The 14802-nt window shown below is 36.7% G+C and overlaps 1 protein-coding gene across 4 annotated transcripts in view; it reads left to right on the forward strand.

Moving 5' to 3' along the window:
* LOC150092525 (liprin-beta-1-like) overlaps positions 1-14802 on the forward strand; it is a 494640-nt gene that overhangs the window by 228488 nt on the left and 251350 nt on the right. The window lies entirely within an intron of this gene.

Consider the following 14802-nt stretch of genomic DNA (forward strand, 5'->3'; position numbering starts at 1 on the left):
CAGCAATTTCACTCACTGACTCGCCGGTCATCCAGTACCATATCGTGCACTCGATCAATGATTTCTGGTGTTGTTACACTCTTTGGATGTCCTTCACATGGATCATCTTCAAGGCTGATACTTCCACGTTTAAACTCAGCAGCCCATTTCTTAATTGTCGAAAATGAAGGAGAAGAATGCCCATAAACTTTTATGAACTTCAAATGAATTTCTTTTGGCGTTAAACTTTCTTTTATAACCGCACGATACTCAATTTTATCCATTTCAAGGGATACAGACAACACTTTTGCTTCAGACTTTTGATAGAATGACCTGCATTTCACATGGATGCTTATGACAGATGTACCAACTTAGAAAAAAAAAATCTTGCTGATAGTGTTGCCATCTATGGCCAGTGATGGTACTGGCCCTTTTCATTCTTCCTCTTTTTCTTTTCTTTTCTTTTCATATTCTTTGCTCTACTTCTCCTGAGCACTATCCTTTTTCCAGACCACCATCACTGGGATCCAACGCCCTTCCGCCATGTTTGCCATGCGGTGCGACCTGTGGACATCCGGAAAGGGGGATCCTGGTAGTCTTCCACTACTTTGTCCCCAGTTTCGACAAGACTGGTGGTCCTGGATGGCCTAGCCAGGATCAATTGGCTAGTGAACTTGCCTGCAAGGGTCAATAGTGTTGCAGTAAGTCTCTCACTGGAGTCGGGATCCTAGACCTGCTGCAGTGCCGGTATAGCATCCAGGGTAGCCTTGGCGTTCCACTCCTGAGCGCAGTATTTGCTTGCTGGGTAGTGGGCATCCATGTGTGGCTCCGTGGTGGGTGGGGAGCTCTGGTGCTGAATTAAAAATTCCTTAAATATGAATTCTTCATCCTCAAATGTTTCAGGGACCCTAACAAAGTCCCAACCAAGTACTGATAATATAGACACAGTATATGGAAACAGAAGTAAGAAACAAAAGATATCGGATACTAACAAAAATGCACCAACCTTTTTAATCATTCATGCAATAGGTGAAAATCCAATTGGGAAAATGTCACCCTTCTTTATCCAAAAAGGTTTAGAAGGACTGACAGGACCTCCCAAAACTGTCAAGAAAATGCGTTCTGGTGATATCCTTGTGGAAACAATGTGTAAATAACGTTCTGGGAAACTACTGAGAGCAACGACATGGGTGGAATACAAATTGCAGTAACACCTCACAGAAACTCAATTCAAGTAGAGGAGTGATACCAGAATGGGATCTCCTTGTGGTTCCTGATGAGGAGATATGTTCAGAGCTTAAAGATCAAGGAGTGATGGGTGTGAGGGGCATCCTGATATGCAGGGATGGTCACCTGGTCTCAACCAAGAACATCATCCTTACTTTTGATACACCTAGGCCTCCGACATCAGTAAAAGCAGGGTATCTCAGCTGTCCTGTTAGAATATACATCCCTAACCCACTGAGATGCTTTAAATGTCAAAGATATGGACATGCCCAAACTGCCTGTCGTGGTTCTACTACCTGTACTTGATGTGGTAATAAAGAACATGAAAATAAATCTTGCTGTGAAAAAAAAGCTAAATGTGTCAACTATCAGGGAGATAATCCAGCATACTCTCGTGCATGTCAGAAATGGAAAGATGAAAAAGAGATACAAAAAATAAAAACAGAACAAAACATAACATATCAGGATGCAAAAAGAAAGCTAGCCACCATTACACCTGTTCTACGATCCTCTTATGCTGAAAAAGTAACAATTAAAAAAGTGCCAACAGCAACTCAAACATGTACGTCTATTCCACCATATCTGAACTTTACGATCACAAGTGCTTCTCTGTTGAGCGCATTAATCACAAGACCTATGGCCTTACTCCAGAGACAACTTCAAAAATGATCCCATTGAATGAAAACTCATCTGTCAAAAAAATTATGGTGGAGACTTCACTCAAAGATAAACCACCAGACACTCGCACAGAAACAATGGATACCTCGATACCCACTGAAAGCAAACTAAGCATACCATCTGACCTTAACACATTTGATGTTTTGAACACTCTACCAGAGGAAGAGATGGACACTGGCCGTCCATACTTCCCTAAAACAGTGGATAAATATAAATCTGACAAAGGTAAGCTCTCAACCTCTCAAACCAGAAAATTCAATAAAATCAAAACAATAGGAAATATTTTACAATGGAACTGTTGTAGGATCTGCCAGAATATTGGCGATATCAAGATGTTGTTGCAGAAACACAAACCTTTCTGTTTCTGTCTACAGGAAACTTACTTAAGACCCAATGAAGACTGTACTTTTAGGAATTTCACTGTTGTACGTAAGGATAGAACTGGAGATGGTCCTGCTCATGGAGGAGTAGCTATCCTAGTGGGCAGTCATACTCCTTTCCACTTAATACTTCTCTGGAAGCGGTAGCGATTTGCTTCTCTGTGGGATTCCTTATTACAGTATGTTCAATTTATTTACCACCAAATGCTGAGTTAAATGAAATTAATCTTGATAACCTTATCTCGCAACTGCCTGAACCCATATGTTTGATGGGTGACTTGACAGTCACAATACTCTATGGGGTAGTGCCAACACTAATAGATGAGGTCGAATCATTGAAAAAATTCTGGATAATAATAACCTTTCTCTTCTAAATAATAAACTCAATACTTTCTTCCATATGCCTACCCGCTCATATTCCGCAATTGATCTTACAATCTGTTCCCTTTCCATTCTTCCACTGCTCATGTGGCACGTTGAAGAGAACATATATGGAAGTGATCACTTTCCTGTTCTTTGTACAATGTCTTCACAGGAGCCATGTTCACCCATATGGATACCTATATGGAAAATGGACCAGGCTGCCTGGAACATTTTCTCTCATCTTGCAAAATTTAATGCTGATGCCATCAGTCAAATACCTATCAATGAAGCTGTAAAATATATAACAGAATGCATTGTCCAGGCAGCAACAACCTCCATCCCAAAAACATCATCTCGATTTCCAGTCTATCCAAAGCCTTGGTGGAACCCAGAATGTCAGGCAGCCAAAAAAGATCAACACAGAGCATGGAGCATATTTCGTAGATACCCCACCACATCAAATGTAATAACTTTCAAGCATGCTTCGAGCCAAAGCACATTTTGTAAGATGAGTCAAAAACAATCATGGATCCAGTTTACTACATCAATTAATCAAATGACCATTCCAAAAATTGTATGGGATAAAATCTGGAAAATGAAAGGCAGATATAATACACATTGTTTGTCCACCTTAGACTATAATGGAAGTGTCCTTGCTGATCCCAAAGCTATTGCAGATACTTTGGGAGAAACTTTTGCTAAAATCTCAGCAACAGCTTCATATTCTCTGGAATTTTTAATACTGAAAGAGCAGCAAGAGAAACAAAGGCTTAATTTTTCTACAAACATTCTTCAGCCATTTGTCAAGGAGGAACTAAAAAGAGCTCTCCTAAAATCTCACCCTAGTGCAGTAAGACCTGATGACATCCATCATGAAAAAATGATAAAACATCTACCATCATCTTCTATGGATTTTCTTCTCTTATTATACAATAGAATACTTGCAGAGGAAGAGTTTCCAAATTCTTGGCATAAGTCAATTGTCATTGCTATCCCAAAACCAGGAAAAGATCCAACACAAGCAAATAATTATCCACCCATTGCTCTGACCAGCTGTCTTTGTAAGATACAATGGTTAATGCCAGACTTCTCTGGTATTTCGAAAGCAACAGTCTTCTTTCCAATACACAATGTGGTTTCTGTAGACATCGATCAACTTTAGACCATTTAGTTCAGTTAGAAACTTGTATAAGACATGCATTTCTGAAGCGAGAACATCTTGTCTCTGTTTTTTTTGACATGGAAAAAGCTTATGACGCAACCTGGAGATATGGCATATTAAAAGATGTCTATAACCTAGGTCTCAAAGGACACCTCCCTATATTTATTAAAAACTTTCTGTCCAGGCAAACTTTCCAAGTCAGAGTGGGAAGTACGCTATCTTGACAATATCTTCAAGAACAAGGTGTTCCCCAAGTCTCTGTCTTAAGTGTAACCCTTTTTGCTATTAAAATCAATTCAATCATTGAACAGCTTCCTCCCACTATAGACAATGCTCTATATGTTGATGACTTCACAATTTACTGTCACTCACGTAACATGAGGGTAATTGAAAGACAATTTCAGCAAGCAATTGATCATGTCTCTCTGTGGACTCTTAATAATGGGCTTAAGTTTTCAACAGAAAGAAGTGTCTGTGTACACTTCTGTCGAAAACGCACTCATCACCCAGATCCTGAACTAAGAATGGGACCCCTACTGTTATTCCAGTAACTACAGAAACCAAGTTCTTGGGACTCATTTTTGATAGAAAACTCACATTTCTAGTACGCATTCGTCAACTAAGAGAAAAGTGCAAAAGAATTTTGAACCTCCTTCGCACTCTATCCTCTACTGGATGGGGTGCTGATTGAGCTTCATTGCTCCATCTTTATCGTGCACTTATACGTTCAAAGCTGGATTATGGGTCCCAAGTCTATGGTTCAGCAAGACAGTAACCTACAATGGTTGGATTCCATCCATCATCAGGGTATACGGATAGCTACTGGTGCCTTTCGCACCTCACCCACTCCAAGTCTCTATGTAAAAGCAAATGAACTGGCTTTATCACTTCGACATAAACAGTTGTCTCTTAATTATGCCCTAAAAAATAAAATCTCTCCCAGATCACCCTACATGGAATAGTATCTTCTCTCTGCATTGGGAAGCTCAATATCACACACATCAAACTGCTATACATCCTTTTGGTATGCGTATTAAAGAAATTGTGCAAGCTGTTAGTATAAATGTTGACAACATTAGCTACACTAAACATAACAGCATTCCTCCATGGCAGGTTTACACACCATCCTGCAACCTCTCACTTTGTCAGCTACAGAAATCTTATACCCCATCATTCATTTACCTGCAATTGTTTAATGCACACAGAGCAGCACACGCTGATTTCTTACCCATCTATACTGATGGTTCAAGAACTAACATCTCTGTTGGCTGTCTTTTGTCAGATACTGCCTTATGAGTTTCCATGCATTGTCAACATCTTTTCCGCTCAGCTCATCTACCCAATGTACTGATGCTAACTGACTACGGAGCTTTCTGTAATCACCTACTTTATACTTCCACATGTATCCATTTTTGGCAGTGACCTTTTCTCGTTTCATCACTTCCCAAACTCACCAACTGGCAATAGTGTCAACACCTCATTAACAACTTCTTATCTCTCCAAAATTCCACAAACTTTCTCTCCTTGTTCCCATATACTATCTGCTCCTTCCATTCTATATTCCTGTAATTAAAGTCTCTCATCAGGATCACCTTCTTTTTACGTGCCCAGCTAATTTGCTTAAACATTTCACAATCAATATTCTCTGCATTCCCTGACCTATAACAGCATCCTATGAGTTAGACTTATATTTCAACTTCGCACCACACAGATTCAAAATCTGTGCATGCACTATCAACTTCCACACTTTGCAGACAATTCCTTTGCTCTTTTCACATCTCTATCCTTCCGGAAAATTATATATCCTTCTAATTCTATTCCTGACATCACATCCTCCTCATCTTCAGACAACCAAGTTTCACTTATTCCAATTACTTTTGGGCATACAGTCTCAATCAATGCCACAAACTTGGCTCTCTTGTTTCAAATACTCCTTACATTTGTACATAAACATAACAACCGCTGTGTGTTTGAGGCCATCCCACCAGCACCAACATTCTCTATTCTAGCTGCTATACTGCACTTCTCTCTTCGGTTTGACCACTCCCATTTCCCTGATCCTGACTGTGATTTTCATTCTAACCTCATTCACATTTATGCATTCCATCACCTTGTGCTGCTGCAACTACATCTTCAACCTCATATCCATCTTTCTCCTGCTGTATAATCTGTTGATTTGTGCTGTTCTGTTTCACAGGTAGACTCTAATCATATTTGCTACATTAACTTCTTGACTCTGTGCCTTTTCAGAAAACAGTAGCCTTTCTAAATGCCCATCACCAAACCCATTCAAATGTAATCCATCAGCTTCACACCATTTGAACTTCCCTTCAAATTCGCTCCACAGATTTACAAATTGAACCCCTTTTGCCTCACACAACTCACCCTTCTTACTATTCATTATCTATGCTCTCCTTCTCAGTTCACTGTTACGATATCTGGGCAACATGCCTACAACTTTCCCAACAACACTATTCTTCTTCTTTACCTGCTGCAACACCTTCTTCAGGTTTCTATCAGCATTCTTCTTCTCCCACAACTAAATCATTTGTGCCCATGACTACCACTAATTTTAATGCCCAGTATTTCCTTTTCTTCAGCACATCAGTTATTTGCTTTATTGTTCCACCAGGAAAGCATGTTTTGTGTACTTTATTAGTAATCACACCTCTAATGATTGAGTCCCCCATATGCTGATATACGAGTATCCTTTAATTCTTTCTTATAACATTGACTTCTTCCTTCTGCTTATCATCAGTCAGTCGCTCCTTTAGCTGTTTAATATCCTCTTCCAGATGTTTCATTTTGATTTTCATTTTTATTAACTCCTGCCGAAGCTCTTCTACTACAGCCGAACATTTGCTCCCATTTCTAATTGCTGTAATCTATCCAGACACTTTTCACATATGTTAATGCTTTCCTTTTGCTCATTTACCCAGAAGTTCCACAGATCTTTCACATTTTTAAGTGCATACATATAGCAGTTTTCGCAACACATCCTCTGCAAAAAATCCAAGGTAAAGCTAGACTTTCGTACAGAAGCTTTCTATCCCCTGATGTACGTTTCTTTATGGATGTCACCTTTAGAAGCTGAAGTAGTATAACAAACAAGTAAAAAACACAATATAAACAACAAAAGAATTTCAACACCACCACCACTGAAGGACACTTGTATCCAAACTGAAAAAAATGCAGCACAGTTTGTGACAAAAAGCCACACTATACACTAATAAAAACACTTTTTTTATCATAGCTCAAAACTACTGCAATGCTCACTTGCAACAGTAGTGACGCAACATCTTTTTTGACATATTTTATGAAGATGCCAAAAAAGCAATAGATGAAGATAATTGTCAATATACAATAGTCATGGGATCTTAGATTTTAACTCGAATTTGGGAATTAAGAGAGATGATAATGAAACATTTAGGGAAATATGGATCAGGCTTTTGGAATGAAAAGGGAGACATGCTGATCAACTTCTTGCAACTGACTGACTTCAAAGCTATGAATACCTTCTTCAAGAAGAGACCCAACAGAAGATGGACTTGGCTGAGTCCGAATGGGACAACAAAAAAGGAAATAGATTTCATACTTTCTTCAAGCACTCATATTTTCAGGGATGTTAGTGTTTTAAACCATATTGGCGTCACCTGTGATCACAGAATGGTGAGAGGGAAAATAGAAATATCAGTGAAAGCTGAGAGAGTTGTATCGCAAAAAAGTAAAAATCAATTATCAAAGCTGAAACACTTCACACAAACAGAGATACCTTCAAGGTATCAGTTGAAAAGAAACTTAAAGAAAATATACAAATTAATATCAAATACAAATAAGCATTGACTAGGAAGAAGAAAAAATAAGAAACATTCTTATTGAATCCGCAAAAAATTTAAAAGAAGACAAAAGAAGCTGGACCAGGAAACTATCAGAAAAAACAATAAACCTTATTGAAAAGAGAAAACAGTTGATTGCAGAAGGGAAAAGAGGAACTATTGAAATAATGGTAATAAATAAGGATAAATATGAAAAAAGATATTAAGAAAAGAGAGGATGATGTGATTCAAAAAATCATTGAAAAATAAATCTTTCATTTGGATGAAAGAATATTATAGCTCTTGAAGACCAAAATGGAAGAAAATTATTTAATAAACAAGAAATCACAGAAGAAGCAAAAAATTTCTACATGAATCTGTATAAAAATGAAGATAGAAAGAAAATTTCAGGATCAACAGAAAAAATAGATTATGTCAATATATCTGATATACTTCCATTAGAAATCTTTGAAATTGAAAAAGCATTAAAACAAATGAAAAACAACAGAGATGCTGGGGAGGATTGTTTAATAATAGAGATGATTAAAGAAGGTGGGGATATTCTAAAAGAAGATTCGAAAATCCTCTTCAGTAGATGCATCAAAAGAGGAGAAATACCCCAAATATGGAATAATGCAAACATTATTTTACTGCATAAAAAAGGAAGTAAATTAAAACTAGAAACTACAGACCTATCAGTTTATTATCCCACATTTATAGGCTTTTCACTAGAATTATAGCCAATAGATTATAAACAAGATTTGATTCAGTACAGCACTCTGAACAAGCTGGTTTCAGAAAGAACTTCAGTACAATAGATCATATTCAATCAATAAGCCTGCTTAAAAATATAATGAATACAACCTTCCTTTTAACATGGCTTCATACATTAAAAAAAAAAGCTTTTAATTGCATAAAAACATCATCAATAATAGAAGCTCTTAGAGATTATGGCATTGAAAAACAATTTATTAACATGATAAAATATATTTATGGAAATGCTACATCAAATATCATTCTTAATGAAATAAGTGAAAAATTTCACATAAATCAAGGAATAAGACAAGGAGACACAATTTCTTCCAAACTCTTTACATTAACACTGGAACATATGATGTGTAATTTAGAATGGTCCCATAAAGGAGTCAATATTAATGGAATTAAATAACCTAAGATTTGCTGATGATATTCTTATTCTTCTTCTTATTATTATTCAGGCCTCCATGGAATCAAAAGACTCATCGTGGGAGGTCCTTCCTAAGTAACATAAAGTCTATCAAGACTCATCGAGGGGGAGGTCCCCCCTAAGAAACACAAAGTCTATCATACCACTCCTTAAACTCATTGACAGTTCTCGCTCTCACCACTCCATCAGGCAATTCATTCCATTGCCTGATGGAATCCATTGCCACCCTCCATGCAAAGAAACCACTCCTCACTCTCTTGCTCACAGTTTCCTTTCATAACTTCCAAGGATGGCCTCTTGTCATGACTCCTTCCCGCTGTTCAACCAAGCGAAAGAACTCCCCAGTGTCAACCCTGTAACCACCTCTCAACAGTTTAAAAGTCTCAATCATATCGCCTCTCCTTCTTCTATCCACCACCAAACTCTGCAGTCCACATTCCCTCAGCCGATTCTTATAACTATCATTGTACAGTCCTGAAACCATCTTTGTTATCTGCCTTTGTACCCTTTCCACAGTTAATTTATCCCCTTCAAATCCTGGGGACCAAATCTGAGAACAATAGTCCAAGTGTGGTCTGATCAGGATCTTATACAACGGAATGATAACTGTTTAATCTCACGAATGCAGGTCAGCATCCTTCTCATTATTGCAGCAATCTTCTGTGTTACCTTCACCGCCTTTGCAATATGTCCCCTAAATTTCAGATTTCTATCAAACATCAACCCCAGATCTCTTTTCTTCCTCCAGTATAACTCCTCCCATAGAGTATGCAGTGTCCCATCGATGTTTCCCAAACCTCAAGACCATTCATTTTCCCATCTATCTAGCTTATTCAAATCCTCTTGCAGGGCTCCTGCATCTGCACTATTACTAATAATCCTTCCCAGCTTCGCATCATCCGCAAACAACTGAATATCCCCTTGCAATCCAAAAATTGTGGGGTCACATAGGGCACAGTACTGGGGATATTCCCAGTACTGTGCCCTATGGGACCCCACTTGTAACCCTCTGCTTCCTTGAAACTGCCCCACCATACACAACTCTCTGATACCTATCGGATAGTCAATCCTGAATCCAGTTGACCAATCTGACATCCAGACTCATGTGCTGCAACTTAAATATCATGTGGCACCCTGTCAAATGCCTTTGCTAAGTCTAAGAAAATGGCAGTATATGCCTTTCCCTCATCTAATGCTCTTGTAACTTTATCATAAAAGGCTAGCATATTGCTAAAACGAGCGCCCCTTCACAAATCCATGTTGCCTCTCACAGATAACATTACCCTCATCTGCCCAATGCTGTATACGGTCCTTCACTACTTTCTCCAAGATCTTACTAACTACTGATGATTGCACCACCTTAGCTCAGTCCTGAAGATACTTTCAGGCACAAACTTTGTTTGCTCAGACTTGGATAAAGGATTAAACTAACCTTATTATACTGATGGTACACAAACTCGCCTATGATTAGACACTTCCAGTCTGCTACCATCTTTATGCAATGGTACTATCTTACCTTTCTTCCATTCCATGGGCATCTTTCCTGCAGCCAGACTTTCATTGAAAAGCCAGGTCAAAGGCACTGTCAGTTCCCTAGCATATTCTCTCAAAACTCGTGGTGAAATACCATCCAGTCTCAAAGCTTTACTGACATCCAGAGTGCTCAGTATCTGAAACACACTCTCCTCCTGTTCCTCTAACCTCGAACCAGCCCAATTCCTCTAGCATTAAAACTGACTCCTCCAGGATGAAATACTCCAATAAAGTGTTCATTGAACAATTCCACTATGTCCTCTGCATCAGTCACTGTATTCCCATTTTTATCCCACAATATCATTCTTCTATAGTCATTTCTCCTCCTACTGGCCACATATCTAAAAAATTCCCTTGGATTTTCTTTGGATCTTAGGGCCACTCTCCTCTCATATTCCAGTTTCGTCTTCCTTACCACACTAGTCACTCTTCTGGCCTGTGTCTTATACTCTTCATGCATCTTCTCTTCACCTGTCTCCTTATATTTCTTCCATAGCTTCTTTTTCACATGTAACTCCTGTTTAATATTGTTTGTCATCCACTTTACTCCAAATTGTGTCCTCTTGTTCACTCATGGTATACAACTTACCATTGCTGCTAACAAATATTCTTTCATAATTTCCCACGCAGTAATGATATCCCGGCCTTCCAATTCCTCCCTCCATGAAACTTCCCGAAGTTGATGTCTAAGTCTATTATAATCACCTGCTTTATAATTCCACATACGTTCCCATCTCTTTGATACTCCTGCATGTCTATTCATTTTCCAAGTCAAAACCATATGGTCACTCTCTCCAACTGGTGGGAGAGATGTCATCTCAGTTATTATCAACTCTTCTGATGCTATAACCAAATCCAGAACTCTTGAACCTCTTGTTCTCTCTATTACATGTTGCCTAAGACATTTGTCCCTCAATAATTTATTGCAAACAATATGAAAGATTTAAAAGAAATGATAGAAGATCTAACAACTGAATCACTACAAATTGGATTATTATTAATATTACATGACACATGGAGTCCAAAGACTTATTGAGGGAGGGCAGCTACTCTACAACTCTCTGTCTCCACCACTCAATCCTCCACCTACAATGAACTGCAACTACACCAACGCCATCTATCGTCCACCACCGCCAGTATTTTTACAGACAATCAGAAACATCCATGCCCACTGCAGGATTCGAACCCTTTCCAGTCCGCTCTCCAGCCTTTTGGCTGGAGAGCAGATACACTAACCACTCGGCCAACCAAGCTGGAAATTAGACATTAATTCTGAGAAAACCAAAAAGGATACAATGAAAGACACAACATTAGTAAGTTAATAAATATAGAAATCGAAATAGTAGATGAGTATGTATACTTAGAAAAATTGTTAACAATGAAGAAACAAGGAGTCATGGAAGAAGTGAAAAGAAGAATAGGAATGGGGCAAGCAGCTTCTGGAAAATTGAAAAATGTTTAAACAGCAAAATAAACCTGAGAACAGAGCAAGACTGTTCAACGAATGTGTATTGTCTGTTATGACATACGGAGCAGAAACCTGGCCAATCAAAAAGGAAATAATAGATTAAAAAAACAAACAAAAAAAAACAAACAGAAAGATGAATTGAAAGATGTCTGTTAATAATAAGACTTAGAGATTAAATCAGAAATGAAGAAATAAGAGCTAAAACAAAATGTTTAGATATTGGAGAAAATATACCATTTTCTAATTCCATTTACCAATTCCATTTCGAAAGAAATGGAAATGGGCGAGACACATCTCAGAACTCAAGGACAATAGATGGACAAAAGTTTTACCACAGAACGTGGCCATACGAAGGTAAAAGATCAGCTGGAAGACCTGAAAGAAGATGGTTAGATGATATAAGAAAATCAATTGGAACTCTTTGGCACCAGCAAGCTCAGGATAGAAACAGATGGAGAAAATTGGGAGAAACCTATAGCTGGGGTGACTATAAAAAGGATTAAAAGAAGAAGTAGTTTTATTTCACTGGAATAGTAGTTTATCATGTAAGTATTAAAAATGAAGTTTGTTATTGAAATTTGTTGTTAATTCAGGATAAACTCTTAAGGATACATGATAAACCCTTACAGGATAATATTTTCTTTAGAAAAAAATCTGAGACATTTTATAAAAATATAATTTTCAGAGTTTGCTGGTTTTCTTGGCTGTAACATTCCTGTGAGGAATTATAAACTTTTAGTGAAGGGACAACTGAAAAATTCATACAAACTGAAAATAGACATAACCACCTGACAGTAGACATAAATAGACATGAATAATGATCATAAATAAAAAGAAACATGCAGATAAATCTGGATGTCTCTTAGGACAGTTGTGTGTACTATAGGAAGTCTTCTTCTTCCTAACATGGATTTTAGGCCAGGTGGCCTGTTCCAATCTCATGCCATCTCTTTCTTGTTTTTCTGATTCTTCTTTTTCCACTTATTCTATATCTATAGTATTTTTGGTAGTCTGCTGTTGTCCATTTGATTTAAGTGGTCTATCCATTTTTTTGTATACTGTCTTATGTAGTAATTAATTAGTTTTATATTCAGGGATTGTAAAATCTCTTGATTTGTTTTATAGTCCCTCTTGATATCTCCAGCTGTTTTTCTGAGAAATTTGATTTCTGCTATTTGAGTTCATTTTTCATCTTTCCTTTTTATGGTCCATGTTTCACTTCCATCTAGTAGAGTTGGTTTTGACAAGACATTATATAGTCTGATGCTAGTGTGTTTTTGTACTAGGGATGGCATAAATATATTATTTATTATGCCATTTACTGTGACAAAGTTTGATATTTTAGTATCTATGCCTTTTTCTTCTTTGTATGATAAATCGCATCCCAAGTATTTGAAAGTATTTACTTGTTCTAATATTTTATTATCTATCACTGTTTTACTTCTTATTGGGTTTTCTCCTTTGAATGCCATTATTTTTGTTTTTTCTTTAGATATTGTCATATTAGATTGTTTTGCGATATCATTTAATGATTTTAATGATCATTATAAATCATCTTCTAATGTCACTAATACTATTTGATCATCTTCAAATAGTAATGTATCTATCTTCATTTGTGGGGTTATATACCAAATTGTATACCAAATGGGTTATACTGTTTCCAGATTGTTATAATTTTATAACAATCTGGAAACAGTATAACCCATTATACTGTTTATACCATTATATAAAGAAAGACTAATAAAATATTATGTGTGGAGTGTTGCCCTCTATGCATCTGAAACTTGGACATTGAAGAAAGAAGAAATTAAGATTTTGGAAAGCTTTGAGATGGAGAAGGAGATGGATTTGGAGAAGGATGGAAAAAATCAAATGGACAGATAAAATAACTAATGATGAGGTCTTAAAAAGAGTAGAAGAAGAAGTCTGTTAAGGAGAATAAAAAGAAGCAAGGGAAACTGGATCAGACATATTCTGAGAGGGAATGGAATTATTAGAGATGCCATCGAAGGAAAAATAGACGGAAAAAGACTCAGCGGAAGATTAATGAAAATAATGCTAGATGACATGCTGAATGGAGACAGGTACACAACCTTGAAAGAGAAGGCTCAGAACAGAAGAGAGTGGAAGGAAAGTTTCTGCTACTAAAAGAAGAACCTGCTCAATTGCAGAATACTAAAGAAGAAGAAGAAGAATATATCGTATATCAAATGGGTTACACTGTTTTCGGATTGTTATAATTTTATATATATACATATACATACATACATACATACATATATATATATATATATATATATATATATATATATATATATATATATATATATTGAAAAGCAGAGGTGAGAGGGTACATCCTTGTCGTACTCCTCTTGATATATCTTTCCATTCTGAGATGTACTCTAATTTAGCTGCTATTTTATTTCCTGTATGTATTTCTTGAATGAATTGTAAAAGTTGGTTTGGTATATTTAAATCGGTTAATATTTAAAAATTTTTGTCTACTAATTTTCTCATCACAATGAATAAAGGCCACATGCATTTCTTTTTGAAATTCTCTTCTCTTTGCTATTAATAATTTTAGAGTAAAAATTGGATCTATGCAGGATCATCCTTTTCCCAAACCTTTTTGTTCTTCTAGTAGTTTATCCTCTACAATGCTGTTTAGCTTCTCTTTTAATATTTCTGCATATATTTTTATCCTGTATTTAGCAGACTAATTCCCGTATAGTTATTGCAATAATCTTTATTTCCTTTTTTATAGATTGGGATAACCAGTGCTTTTATCAAAGAGTTTTTCCAGACATCCAAACCATATTAAAAAATTTCAGAAGTCTTTCATTAAATTTTTCACCTGCATTTTTGTATAGTTCTATATTTATATTGTCTTCTCCTGGTGTTTTCCTATTTTTCATCTTCTTTATTGTATTTTTCAGTTATAACATTGTGATATTTTCTGTTAGGTCATTCTTTGTTTTATAAAATTTTATTATTTCTTCTCATCTGTCCTA

Source organism: Typopeltis vanoorti, chromosome 25 (assembly GCF_054136105.1).
Source record: "Typopeltis vanoorti isolate ZY-2024b chromosome 25, IOZ_Tvanoo_1.0, whole genome shotgun sequence".
Taxonomy (NCBI): domain Eukaryota; kingdom Metazoa; phylum Arthropoda; class Arachnida; order Uropygi; family Thelyphonidae; genus Typopeltis; species Typopeltis vanoorti.